The 15211-nt window shown below is 41.1% G+C and overlaps 1 protein-coding gene across 25 annotated transcripts in view; it reads left to right on the forward strand.

Moving 5' to 3' along the window:
• Positions 1–15211, forward strand: part of LOC121290601 (zinc finger and BTB domain-containing protein 20-like) — a 326665-nt gene that overhangs the window by 104442 nt on the left and 207012 nt on the right. For 4 of the 25 annotated variants that reach the window (XM_041211230.1, XM_041211237.1, XM_041211227.1 and 1 more), the window contains exon 2: positions 218–328. The exons of the other annotated variants lie outside the window; for them this stretch is intronic. The gene's annotated coding sequence lies outside the window, so the exon portion shown is untranslated. The remainder of the gene's footprint in view (positions 1–217; positions 329–15211) is intronic. 25 annotated transcript variants of the gene reach the window in all.

The raw sequence follows: 15211 nt of genomic DNA on the forward strand, positions 1-15211 counted from the left end.
ATTGCATGGGAGAGTGTTGGGTGTTAATGTCTTGTTAATTAGTTTAAAATGTGTTAATGTCATGAAGGTCAAGAGAAACAGGTGATGGGTACAGTTGTCTTTGAGCACATATAAATAGGGGATAGCTGGGACATTGGGTAGAAGGGAGGAGAGCTGTGCGACTGAACAAATCAGTAAACTCTCTTGATAGAGAAAAAGATCTGTGTCTCGGTTTCAGCTTCACCAATCGGCTTGGACGTTAATAACTTTTGGGATGATGCAGACATGGACCAGAGTGTCGTGGAGAAACTGAGAACGGAATGGAGACCTTACAGTAAGCAGGGTATAAGTAAGTATAGTCAAGGTAACTGTGGGAGTCGGAGGGCTTGTAATGAATATTATCCCCAGAAATGGAGACACAGAAGTCGAGGAAGGGGAAGGGAAATGTTGGAGATGGACCATGTGAAGAGGAGAGAAGGGTGGAAATTGGAAGCAAAATTCATGATTTTTTTCATGTTCTGGAAGAGAGCAGAAAGTGGCACCGATATTGCCATTGATGTACTGAACAAAAGAGTTCAGGGAGGGATCCTGAGTAGAGCTGGAACAAGGAATGTTCCACATTCCCCATGAAGAGATAGGCATAACAAGGGCTCATCCAGATACCCATTGTTGTAATATGGTGTTGGCTGTTGTAGCTCATCGAAGAGATCTTGAGACTTAATATATTTAAATATGAACCCTTTATTGTTAGTCTTTAACTATTTACAGATCCTAGGTTACTGTCATGCATGGTGCTGTTACCTCCGTGCAAGCTGGTTCCAGAGTGTCCTCGCTAGACTGTGTTCTTAGCCTATTACCATTTTACTCTATAGATCATACCATGGGTGGGGCTATTCTCCAGTCCGATGTTAACCCTTGCTCTGCCGAGCACCTTTACATTAAAATGGCATGCAAGGATGCCATACAACATCCTCCTTTCTTCTCCAAAGAAAACTTCCTTTCCAACAGAGGAAGCTATTTGTAATACAATCTTTACTTGCTATCCCTGCTCCCCATCTCAAGTCTCTGACTTTATAAATTCAGCCAGTCTTGAGACTTGATGGTTCTTCCACATCTCAGTCTATCACGTTTGGAGGAATGGTGGTAGTACTCTGTGTTTCTGGTACTTGGTTATCTCCATTTGATTCGCTTTTTGCACTCCTTTGAGTTGCATTTCTCTTTATTAAGAACCCGTCCGTTTCTTTCAGACACTGGGTTTGTCCCGTTCCATCTGAAAGGAATATGTACTCCATTGCTACAGTGGACTCGAATTTTCTTTTTCCATTGTGTCCACCATGTTCTTGCTGGACCTTGATGTTTCACAAATGGAGCGTTCATTTCTACTTGTTTCACAATCACAGCCAAACATTTATTTGCTGTTTTATTTTCAATCCATTTTGCAAACTTATGAATACTTTCATTCAGCCCAATGCTTCTCAGTATGTCTGAAACAAGCAATGCTCTTCCTTCTTCTAGTTCCTTGCACTTCAGTGTTGGATTTACATTTTCTGATCTTATTTCTGTCTTTCTCTGTCTGCAACAGAAATTTATCCTTGCAATTCATTTTGGATGCACTGTTGGCCAGTTCTGTCTCTGGCAAAATCTTAACTTGTTTCAGTTCTGTAATTGTGCTACTTGCGGCTTCAGTATCCACTCACAGTTTAGAAAGTTTGACGGCTTTTCCTTTCAATGTCCCCTCTTTTGCATTTAACTGCTTCTTCATCTCGGTCTGTCATGTTTGGAGGAAAGGTAGAAGTACTCTGTTTCTGGCACATAGTTATCTCCATTTGATCCTTGTAGCTTTTGGCTTCCTCCTGGAATATTGAACATTGCTGAGTGTTCTCTGCCAACTCGCTCTTTGGTTTGCTCAGAGCGAATTTAACTTCATTTTACTTCTCTTCGGAATGTTCCAGAGGAATAAGCTTTGACCAGAGTGATTCTTGTAGTCTGTGAGAGTAGATCAACAAGTTTTCCTTTTCTTTGCGAAGCTCGCTTATTTCATCTTGAGTTTTCTTGTAATTCAGCATTGTCTCCTCAAGTTACTTCTGCTGTGCTTCCATTCTGCTGTTGAAGATGGTCTTCATTTCTTCATGTTGCTGAATGGTAATGCATTCTTTTTTCATTTGATATTGAAGGACAATCAACTGCCCTTTCAACTGTTTGTTTTGTTGTTGATCTCTTGCCAACTCTTTCTTGGCCTCAGTGCATTTTACCATTGCTACCGATAATTCCATCACAGCTTTTTCTGAAATAATAGTCAACATCCTCTGTAGCTGCCCATGTCTTTCCATGGCTACATATTGATTCTTCGAGGAGCCTTTTAGGGTTGCAATTTCTTTGCATGCCTTTTCTATCTGTTGTTTTGCCTGGCTGTACATCTAGTTGTGTTTTCCCGACTCCTGCTTTGATTTGTCAACTGTGGAATTGAGGGTCATTACTTCCTCTTGATACTTTTTGTGTCATCTCTGAAATTTTGTTTATTTACATCCTGGAACGGCATGGTTCATTGAGGACCATGCATTTTCAAAGGTATATACTCATCTTGAATCTTGTGTGCCAAATATTCTAATTCAGCTCTGATGCAAACATTTTCCTGTAGAACAGCTTCCTTTACATTTTGCATGTTTTGCTTCTTTTGAGTTACCTCAGATAGCTTTCCTTCATTCATAGCCATCTGTGTAATCTGCACTACCACCTGTCTCCCTCGCTCTGGAGTCTTTTGATGCCCTCATTCCAGAACATTTTGTTGCCTCAGCTCCGGGGTCTTTTGTTGCCCCTGGCGCTTTATTGGGGGTTTTAAATACCTAGCAAAGCATTTTAATATCTCACCAAATGTTGTTGAGTATGGATCTATACGTTGGCTGTGGAGTACTTCACCAGCAAATCACAGAATCACACAGTGCAGAAGAGGCCCTTCAGCCCATCGGGTCTGCACCGACACGTGAGAAACACCTAACCTACCTACCTAATCCCATTTACCCGCACTTGGCCCAAAGCCCTGAATGTTGTGACATGCCAAGTGCTCATCCAGGTACTTTTTAAAGGATGTGAGGCAACCTGCCTCCGCCACCCTCTCAGGCAGCGCATTCCAGACCGTCATCACCCTCTGGGTAAAAATGTTTTTCCTCACGTACTCCCTAAACCTCCTGCCCCTCACCTTGAACTTATGTCCCCTCATGACACAAATCAACCAAACATGAATAAAATCTTATCAACTTGTACTTCTTCTGATTCTTTTTTTTTTATTTTGTGGTTCTCCTCTGAACTAAAAGATTGTCTTTTCCTAGACTCTCATTCTTGGGTCTGGATTATCCCTTTCCATAGCAGAAATGTACCTGGCTCTTCTAATTTACTGTCCATGACTATTTTTCTTCTCTTGTATTTACTGCTTTAAATGTTGTTACCCCTTAAGACTGACAGTGAGGTATCTTGTTTTCCACTTGGGCTGTCTGCAGCTGTCGTCTTTCAGTGCTGTGCCTTTCCTGCATTTTTTCTGGTTTTGGTGGGTTCTCCAGCGACCAAGGCTGCTTTTGTTTTTGAACCTCTAATCTTTCAAGATAGGGATATTGATTTTCCTCTGTGATTCTTTCCTATTTTTTTTCTCTGCAGGTCCTCTTCTTGGGAGTTTTGACAGGCTTGTGGTCCAATTGGGGCTCTTTTTTTTTCCACTTAAAGCAACAGCACTTTTCTCCTCTGCACTGCCTGCCCTTTTGTTTTTTCTTTTCAGGTAACATTTCAGTAGGTTTTTTTTACTCTCCAGTTTTTATTCTTAAACTTTTGACTCTGCCAACCAATTTTTATTTAGCTTCTTTATTTTTAACTTCACCGCAGCATGGCCACCACTGCTGCAATCTGCTGAGCCCTGGGACCGCCACCTATTCTATAATGTAAGTACACCTTTTTTGTAACTTTACTCATCATCTTGTAAACTGGCCAGGTTCTTTGACTCTGTATTACACAGGGCCTTCCAGTTTTTTGTATTTTTGTTCACCCTTCTTTGTGATCTGACCAGATATTTTTTTCTTTTTAACTCTGCATCACTCAGAGGTCTTGCTCTGGTGGATTCCCCAACTTCTAAGGTTCTAGCGAAGCTTCTTCGATTGTTTCTTCAATTTTTCTCCTTAGGTGCACTTTTCTCTAGTTTGGCTTCAGCTCTTTCTAGTTTCTCATATCTTGGGATACTGTTCTGGTTCATCATTTAAAATGCTGCCACCTTTCCGATCACCACTGATGTGGTATCTTTAGGAGTTCCACCACAGCCAACCATGTTGTAATATGGTGTCGGCTGCTGTGGCTCATTAATGAGACCCTGTAGGGTTGTATATTTAAATATGAACCCTTTTATTATTAACCTTTAATTATTTACAGATCCCAGGTTACTGTCACGCATGGTGCTGTTACCTGCAGGTTGGTTCCAGAGTGTTCTGTCAAGACTGTTCTCAGTTTATTATCACGTGACTCGATGCACCATACCGTGGGAGGAGCTATTCTCCAGTCCCACTTAATTCTTGCTATGCCAAGCACCTTTACTTTACAATGGCATGCAGACACATCATACAACACCCATAGCCACACACATTTTATTTGGAGGAAGTGAGACACATTAAAGGAGAAATTGTTCAGTGAGAGAACAAGTTCAGCCAGACGGAGGAGAGTGCGGAGGATCCGCAGAGACCCTGTGGACTTTATCCCTAACGCCCATCTTCCAAAACGTATCTCTGTAGAGAGACTATCTGTTTGTCCTTTGTTTGTTTATGTTCTGGGGGAATTCTTTAGGAAAAGATAGATATACTTCCCGATTACAATTGTATGTTAACCAATGCTTGCTACTTGTTAAAAGAAATTTTGTTTTAAAATTAAATTAAGCATTGAGTTTTTTGAAAGAAGCCTAGTCAAGAGTCTCTTTTCTTCTGAGTACTACAGGTATGGGTACACAATTGGCCATTTTGGTGAAAAAACAATCTGTGCTCAACAAAGGACTCAGTCTCTCTCCCTACACCCTCACCTCAATGAATTTCAGGCTCGGCATGACATTGAGCCCTCCTTCCGTCACCTTCATCTCTAAGCTCACTTCTTTGGGCAGAAGTCCTCCCCATGCTTCACAGACCCGTTCACACGTATCCAATATTCTCCCTCACCTGGACCCCTCCCTCTGGCCTCTTACCTGCTCTCAATCTTTTCATTGACAACTATCACATAACATCGGCCATCTTAATTTCTCCGCTCCCCTCACACACACTAACCTGTCTGCCTGTGAGCTTGTTGCACTCAATTCTCTGAGGTCTAACCCTGAATTTGTTATCAAACCCGCTGACAGGGACGGTGTTTGTTATCTGGCTTACTGACCTCTACCTTGCAGAGGCTGAGTGCCAATTCTCAGACACTTTTTCGCACCTCCCCCAGGTCGTGACACTACCACCAAACATCAAGCCATTGTGTCTAGGACCATCACCAACCTCATCTCCTCTGGAGATCTTCCCCCCCCACAGCTTCCCACCTTATTGTTCCCTAACCCCGAACCCATCGTTTCAGTCAGTTCCTACCCCACTGAACTTATTTCTACATATCTTGACTCTTTTTTCTTCCCTTGTTCAGTCTCTTCCCGCCTGTATCTACGATTCTTCTGACGCCCTAAGTCATTTCAACAATTTCCACTTTCCTGAACTAAAAGCCTCCTCTTCACGATGTACATTCAATCTCTCTACACCTACATCCCACACAAGAACAGCCTGTGTGCTTGCGACTTCTTACTTGAATGGAGGTCTGAAAATGCCATCTGCCATGTTGATCCTTGATGGATGTCTGGAAGTTCTCACCAACTGGCCTCAGCTTTGCAGGTCTAAATGCAGACTACAGTAAAGTCCCACCATTCGTGGGGTTACGTCCCCACAAAACCGCGAAAATGGCGAAATCATGACCAGCGAATGTGCTTTGCCATGGGGCTGAATTAGATAGGTTCCAGCCATGCGAGGGGAGCATTGGCTTGGGCAGTTAGCCTACTCTAAATTCTGGTGCAGTACTTGTATCCAACAGATGGGGGAGCCTCTGAGCAATACATCGGTGAAGATTTCAAAATGAAGGCAGCCATTGTTGCAGCGAGATTTGGGCATTTCCGTGTTAATCCCTTCGTTCGGGCTGCACTTCAGTTGCAACCATTCTGGTGCCTGCTCAATTATGGCTGTTGTCTACCTGCGGAAAGAAGAGAGAGAGAGAGAAGAAACCACGGATGAGCAAACATTGCTCACGTGAGACACGATTCTGTATACAAAGTGAAATGCATGGGTAAGTGAAAACGTGAACCAGGTAGTCGCAAACAGCAAGACTTTAGTGTAGTTACACTCAGATGCGGGTTCTCTGGCTACAGGCTGATTGCCACACACAATTTTAGATAAGGTAGAGAGATGGAGCCAATTAGGGTAGCCTTCCTTCCTCAGCTTGTTCCCAAACAAGACTGAAAGCAAAACCACAAGTTCAAACTTAAGGTTTGCCTCTGCCATGTCTTTGCCTTTTTGTCTTACAGCTTTTCATTAATTAAACTGTTTTGCAGTTCAAAACAAACAAATAAAACAACTTCTCAAGTACCATATAGGTCAGGTGATTTTTTGGAAGAGGCCTGCTTGCTGTTAGTACCAAGGTGAACTTATGACTTTTAAAAAAAAAATCCCAGGTGAGCATCCACATGCGCAGTTAATGCCAACAAGTCTTTCCGTTCTGTAAAAGAAAAAATTCAGTCTTGAGACCAATATGATTTTAACAAAGAGAAAGTGTTTCTTGTTACGGTGTTGGATGAGACGAAGAACAAAATGAAACTGGGATGCAGTGCTATTAACATCTACTCTGGAGGGATGCTTTGTTTCTTTACTACTGCCACTCACTTTCTCACTTTGTCTTTTGTTCCAATACATCTTCAGCAATTTCCACCCCCCTGCCCAAACCACCATGCCTGACACCCCCAACCCCTTTTCAATGACATAAAACCCATAACCTTTCTACCTCTCTCCAAAGAGGAGTCATGCTGGTTTTGAAATGTTAACTGTTTCTCTCTCCACAGATGCTGCTTGACCTGCTGAGTTTATTTCTGTTTCATTTCAAATCTCTAGCATCTGCAGTATTTTGCTTTTATTTTGCTATCCTTACAATCCTCCAAGATATGATTACTGCTCAATTCTGACCTCTTGAACATCCGAATTTTTATTTCTCCACCATTGGCAGCCACATCTTCACCTGCCAAGACCCAAAGCTTCAGAATTCCCTCACTAAGCCTTTCTGCCTCTCCACTTCTCTCTCCTTTAAGGCATGGAATCTCTGACCAAGCTTTTGACCATCTGTCATAACATATCCTTTTTGTATAATCCTCCCATAAAGCACTTCATGATGTTTCAAAATGTTGTTGGTGTTATATAAATAAAATTTGTTGCATTTGGTTCGTGATCAGGGGAGCACCAGGGTAGAGACGATGTTCATCATGCCAGTAATCCTTATGGTACAGGCCGACTTCAATACAATGCAATTCAATCACAAACAATGCATCATTAGTTTATTAACAATTTATATGTTTGAATCATAATTTCCATAAAGTATAGATAAAGATAGCCAATTGGGGAATCTTTGTATCATAACTCATTTAGTTCAACTTAAGTTAAACAGCAGGAAGCATTGGATAAAAATATGATTTGCATAAAATAAATTAGATTTTTAAAATGTTCCTTTGCCTCTGGAAAAACATTGACAATAGACTAATTGTACTAACCGAGTATTTAAAATTGCATCACTTGGGAAACATTGTGATTTGATCAGAAATTCTCTGCAATGGGAATGATTGGAAATTGATATCAAACATTGGTTATGGATTTATCTGCTGTCGTGAGCCCTGATCTATTTGACATACTTTAACATCAATTTTTTTTCTTTCTATACACAATATAAATACTGACTTGCTAACTTTAGTTTGGACAGGTTGTCTTGTTTCTTTTGCATTATGTAAACAATAAATTTGCTTCTAAAAATGAATACCATCTATTTGTTTACTCTTAGTCAAGGTTGCTGTGCCACCTCAGTATCTTTAAAACCTCTATTTACTGCCACAACTGATAACCTGGTGAGCATAGAGCATACGAGTTAGGAGTAGGCCATTCAGCCCCTGGGGCCTGTTCCACCTGATTGTGGCCTCAACTCCACTTTCCTTCCTACCCCCATACACTTTGACTCCCTTGTCAATCAAGAATCTGTCTAACTCAACCTTAAAAATATTCGATGACCCTGCCTCCATCGCTCTCTGGAGAGGAGAGTTCCACAGACTCATGACCTTCTGAGAGCAAAGATTTCTCTCTACCTCTGTCTTAAAAGGAAAACCCCTTATTTTTAAACCGTATCCTCTAGTTCTAGTCTCTCCCACAAGGGGGAACATCCTTTCAGCATCCACTCTGTCAAGTCCCCTCATTTTTGTATGTTTCAATAAGATCATCTCTCATTCTACTACACTCTAATGGATACAGGTCCAACCTTTCCTCATAGGATAACCCACTCATTCTTCTTTGAACTGCTTCTAATGCAATCATGTCCTTTCTTAAACAAGGAGACCAAAACTGTGCACAGTACTGTAGTTGTGGTCTCAACTATACCCTATACAACTGTAGCAAAATATCCCTACTTTTATATTCCATTCTCCTTGCAATACACAACAACATTCCATTTGCCTTCCTAATCACTTGCCGTACCCTGCATACTAACTTTGTGATTCATGTACCAGGATTCCCAGACTCCTCTGCACCTCAGAGTTTAGCAATCTCTCCCTGTTTAAATAGTATGCTGTTTTTTTTATTCATCCTGCCAAAGTGGACATGTTCACATTTTCTCACTTTATATTCCCATCTGCCAAAGTTTTGCCTGCTCACTTAACCTATCCGTATCACTTTGCTGACTCTTTGTGTCCTCTTCACAACTTATTTTCCTACCTATCTTTGTGTTAAGTGCAAATTTAGCAACCAAACTTTTGATTCCTCATCCAAATCATGAATATAGATTGTAAATAGTTGAGGCCTCAAGACTGATCCCTGTGGCACTCCATTCATTACATCTTGCCAATCTGAAAAATGATCCATTTATCCCTGCTCTCTGTTTCCTGTTAGCTAATAAGTCCTCTTTCCATGCTAATATGTTAACCCTACACCATGAACTCTTTACTTTGTGTAGTAACCTTTGATGTAGCACCTTGTCAGATGCCTTCTGGAAATCTAAGTACACAAGCAGCTGAACTATGTAGATTGTAATCATGCTGGAGTATATTTCTATGGGTGTGGGTAATTTGGTGCCTTGTCGATGACACTCTTTCTTTATGTGACCATAAGTGATGAGATGTTTTGTTGGAAAGGAATGGAGGAGGGGAACATTACAGCTAAGTCCATGCCTGACCTCATCTAACACCTGCAAAATATACCTTTTTTAGTGGAGACCAGAGAATTGGATCTTGGACCTATGTGGCTTAGCAGAACACCACTTGGTGCACTTGCATATTAAGTCAATGGGGGGAGCTGATCCTTTTCTCTGAATTTTGTTTCAGTCTGTATGTTGTATTACAACAAAAAGTGATGCTGGGGTAATGTGAGATCAGTATCTTAGCAGTCATAGAAAATGCTGTTTGGAACTTGATACTTGGCTTTTGTAGAGCTGAAGATTATTGTGGAGGGGGGGGTGGGGTGGGGTGCGGTGGAACAAACCATGCTTTAAGTTTTATGAAGCTTAAAAAGATTGAAATGCAGCTGGTTTACCTACCCAGCTCTATTTTTGAAAAAACACTAATTCAACAATATTTTATATTGATATGGCTTTCTTTAGAATTAGTTATCTCCTGTGAGATTGCACACCAAGTGGCTGAGTTTGTTGCAGGGAGTGGTGGAGTGATTGGGGGTGGTGGGGTGCAACTGAAACCAGGACACTGAAGGAAAAGGAAATAAGAGAAGTGGAGATAGGAAATTATGGTGGTTGAGGACATGCAGTAACGGAGAATTGTTGCAGTATATAAAAAACAGGATTGAAGAAAGAGACAGATAAAAGGCAAAGCAAAAAAAAAACCCTAGAGCAATTAAAATCTGTTTCATAATCTGTATAATGAGATTGGGAAAGAGAGATAGGAGGGCGATGGTTGATTAGGCAGACAGGAGAGGGAAAGAGAATGGAATGGAGTGGAGAAAGTACGGAGAAGGTTTGGGTAGCGTTGGGCCTGGAACAATATTCCCCTGCCGCAAAGGGCTATGTTCTGGGTCGGGATCCATTTCCAACTCTGGTTGGGAGACTGTTCTCTTCTCACTGATGGGGAGGAGTTATTTTGCAGAGAGAAAGGGTGATGTAGGGGGTTGGGGATAGAGGGAGATTGAAGAGGTCGAGTTTTAAGCTCTTCTTGGAGAGGAAGAGGGACACCATGGTAATTATAAGCTTTCTAGTCAGATTGGCCTCTTTACTGTTCTAGAGTTAATGTTTCTACAGGGAGCCTTGAGCTTAGTATCACTGTAATGCATGAGGCATATAATGGCCTGAATTTTATGATAAGAGTAATAATGAGGCTACCAAAGCTCATTGTTGTTACGGGGAGAAGCAGTATCTGCATATGTACAGTTAAATGCGGAAGTCAGACAATTGCTGTCTGGGCTACTCCACTGCTCCAAATTCTATGTTATATCATACCCCACCGTGAGCTTCATGCATTCACACACGAATATGAAGAGTGCAAATTATGGTACTTACCCAATGAATGCACACTAAACTCTACAGAAGTAGTTATGGCTTCTCCATTCAAGTGTTGAGAGAATTTTTACCAGCATAGTTACTGCCAACCAACACCTGAGAACTTTCTTTTAAAAGTGGAGCGTCTCATTCCTTCAGATTTTAATTACTTTTTTTTTACTTTGTCTTTTATCTGTCTCCTTCTCTTCAATCCTATATTTTTCCCTCAACTTCACTTTCTACACATGATTTTGCATTGAATTAACTATTCTAACTTTTCACTGGTTTAGACTTTGCATGTCTCACTAAGGATTCCGCTTCTTAAAGCGACACTTGATTTTGACTTTGCATGTGAAACACAATGGGAAATATATCATTTATGACCATTCACAGTTTTCAATTTATAACAATCTCATGATAGCACACCTGAAGATAATGCTGTGTGGATCACAATGGCTTGGAATTTGAGAGGAGATGGGCTGTATTTTCCACATTTCGGGGTTGGGGGAAGAGACCAATTTTTGTAAAATTAAGTTCCAATGTGCTGCTCAGTGATTGTTAATGCGGCTGATAATGTTGGTGGAAATACCTATGCCAAATTTCAAGATGTTGTTTAATGGGAGTAGATTTGGAGAAAATGTTTGTGTAAAGTTTCAAAATGTTACTTAATGGAAAGGAGGATTTTGGATTTAATGACAATGGTAAAATGGGTGCTGAAGAAGATTTCCATGGATCTCTGCAGAATTTTCTCATTGTAAGCAGCAATAAGTTCTGAGAATGATTGGGTTTGCATGATCCATGAGCATTTGACATCACCTAGTACGTGCAGGTTGTTCCAAGTGGCCCTCAGACATGATCTGCATGTTTAATTTGTGTAGAGGCCAATTTTTCCTTTAAGTTTCAAGATTGTTAAATTGTTAAGGTTGACTTTATTAATGGCTCGGGATATTGAGTTAGGGCTGCTTGGGAGGTGAATGTGATTCTCTGTCCTGATTGTGTGCTGTTCCATTTTTCTTCTGGAGCTATGCTTTTGGGTTTTTACCTACATCAGAATGTCAAGGTGACACTTAAATGTTAGAGTTCAATTACAATTTGTTGGGTTTTGATCGGAGACTACCACACACAAATTCCAGGAGGGGTTAGTTCACTGTAATATAATGGCATTGTCATTTAAATGTTGGGCGGAATCCCATTTTTTTCATGATGTCACATAACATATTTCGAGGGGCAACTACAGGTACAATCCCTTATGTGATCTTTAGCTCAGTCATCTTTCTTAATATAAAATAGATCGATATTGATTTTGTTGTGCTGCTCAGGTTTCAATTGATAGGTTATTTGCAGGTCTGTGCATATTTATGAATAGAATTTAAATATTTACATTGTAATTGTTTGAATACTAAATTATGGCCACCTTAAATTACATGCACATGATTAAATATTAATGGATCAATCAAATTATAAGCAATGTATGATACTTATTTCCTTGGTAACTCTTGGCATGAATGATTTAGAACTATAGAAAGCACTTCATACAAAGCAGGAGGTGGTAGAAATTTGAATGCAAATAGTAGTAACCTGGGGATAAGAACAAAGTATAAAAAGTGATAAAGGTAACATAGAGGTTAAAGGAAGTAATAATGAAACATGTTAAAAGTAAAGCAGTCATGGTGGAAAAACAATTTTTTTGATCCTTTTTGGGGTATGTGGATGTCACTGGCAAGGCCAGCACATGTTGTCCAACCCTAATTCCCTTTGAACTGAGTGACTTACAAAGCCATTTCAGAGAGCAGTTAAGAGTCAACCACATTGCTTTGGTCGTGTAGGCCCAGCTTAGGTAAGGATGGAAGATTTCTTTCCCTAAAGGGTGTAAATGAACCAAATGGGTTTTTATCACAATCAATGAGTTTGTTGGTCACCAAAGGAGATGAGCCTAGCAGGAAAGACAATGGAACAGCAATGGCAGGAGTTTCTGGGAGTAATTTGGGAGACACAGCAAAAAATCATCCCTAGGAAGAAGAAGCATACTAAAGGGAGGACGAGGCAACCATGGCTGACAAGGGAAATGTGGGACAGCGTAAAAGCTAAAGAGAAAGCATACAATGCGGTGAAGAGCAGTGGGAAACCAGGAGATTGGGAAGTCTACAAAGACCAACAGAGGACAACTAAAAAAGAAATAAGGAAGGAGAAGATTAAATATGAGGGCAAACTAGCCAGTAATATAAAAGAAGATGGCAAGAGTTTTTTTTAGATATATAAAGGATAAGAGAGAGGCAAAAGTGGACATTGGGCCACTGGAAAATGAAGCTGGAGGTGTAGTAGTGGGGAACAAAGAAATGGCGAGAAACTGAATAGGTACTTTGCATCAGTCTTCACAGTGGAAGACACGAGTGACATCCCCAAAGTTCAGGAGAGTCGGGGGGCAGAGGTGAGTACAGTGGCCATTACCAAGGAGAAGGTGCTAGGAAAACTGAAAGGTCTGAAGGTGGATAAATCACCTGGGCCAGATGGATTACACCCCAGAGTTCTGAAGGAGATAGCTGAAGAGATAGTGGAGACGTTAGTGGTGATCTTTCAGGAATCACTGGAGGCAGAGAGAGTCCCACAGGACTGGAAAATCGCTAATGTAACCCCCTTGTTTAATAAGGGAGTGAGGCAAAAGACAGGAAATTACAGGCCGATTAGCCTGACGTCGGTCGTTGGTAAGATTTTAGAGTCCATTATTAAGGATGAGATTTCAGAATACTTGGAAGTTCATGATAAAATAGGGCAAAGTCAGCATGGTTCATCAAGGGGAGGTCATGCCTGACAAATCTGTTAGAATTCTTTGAGGAGGTAACGAGCAGGTTAGACAAAGGAGAGCCAATGGATGTTATCTACTTGGATTTCCAGAAGGCCTTTGACAAGGTGCCACACAAGAGACTGCTCAGTAATATAAGAGCCCATGGTGTTAGAGGCAAAGTACTGCATGGATAGAAGATTGGCTGTCTGGCAGGAGGCAGAGAGTGGGGATAAGGGGGTCCTTCTCAGGATGGCGGCTGGTGACTAGTAGAGTTCCGCAGGGGTCAGCGTTGGGACCACAACTTTTCCCTTTATACATTAATGATCTAGATGAAGGAATTGAGGGCATCCTGGCTAAGTTTGCAGATGATACAAAGATAGGTAGAGAGACAGGTAATATTGAGGAGGAGGGGAGGCTGCAGAAGAATTTACACAGGTTAGGAGAATGGGCAAAGAAGTGGCAGATGGAATATAACGTGGGGAAGTGTGAGGTCATGCACTTTGGTAGGAAGAATAGAGGCATAGACTATTTTCTAAATGGGGAGAGAATTCAGAAATCTGGAGTGCAAAGGGACTTGGGAGTCCTAGTCCAGGATTCTCTTAAGGTTAACTTGCATGTTGAGTCGGTAGTTAGGAAGGCAAATGCAATGTTGGCATTTATTTTGAGCGGACTAGAATATAAAAGCAGGGATGTGCTGCTCAGGCCTTATAAGGTTCTGGTCAGACCACATTTAGAATATTGTGAGCAATTTTGAGCCCCGTATCTCAGGAAGGATGTGCTAGCTCTGGAGAGGGTCCAGAGGAGGTTCATGAGAATGATCCCAGGAATGAAAGGCTTAACATATGAGGAACGTTTGAGGACTCTGGGTCTGTACTCGATGGAGTTTAGAAGGATGAGGGGGGATCTGATTGAATGTTACAGAATACTGAAAGGCCTGGATAGAGTGGATGTGGGGAAGATGTTTCCATTAGTAGGAGAGACTAGGACCTGAGGGCACAGCCTCAGAGTAAAAGGAAGACCTTTTAGAACAGAGATGAGGAGAATCTTCTTTAGCCAGAGATTAGTGAATCTATGGAATTCATTGCCACAGAAGGCTGTGGAGGCCAGGTCATTGAGTGTATTTAAGACGGAGATAGATAGGTTCTTGATTGGTAAGTGGATCAAAGGTTATGGGGAGAAGGCGGGAGAATGGGTTTGAGAAACATATCAGCCATTATTGAATGGTGGAGCAGACTCGATGGGCCGAATGGCCTCATTTCTGCTCATATGTCTTATGGTCTTATTACTGAGACTGGTTTTTGATTCAAGATTTTATTAACTGAATTTAAATTGCACCAGTCCTCGTGAGATTTGAACCCATGTACCCAGAGCATTAGCTTGAGCCTCTAGTCCATTGATGTTACTGCTAAGCCACGTCCTCTCCCCCTACCATCTGCTTGTATAGCAATGTATAGAGTATCAGTAACCAAAATTGTGACGGCTCGAAATGTTTTGAGAAAAACACCATCAGGGCATATGGATGGATACTGTTACATGAATACGAGTTTAGTAGTGAATGCATGTTATATAAGAAATAAAACAAACTTGCCTTTGAATGGCCTTCTGTTCCAGTGTAAATGCAAAATGTAGAAGCAAAATTCAGTGCGAAGGATATGATGTAGTAGTCATTACTTAGACTTGGTTACAATATGG

Source organism: Carcharodon carcharias, chromosome 18 (assembly GCF_017639515.1).
Source record: "Carcharodon carcharias isolate sCarCar2 chromosome 18, sCarCar2.pri, whole genome shotgun sequence".
NCBI classification, from domain to species: Eukaryota; Metazoa; Chordata; class Chondrichthyes; order Lamniformes; family Lamnidae; genus Carcharodon; species Carcharodon carcharias.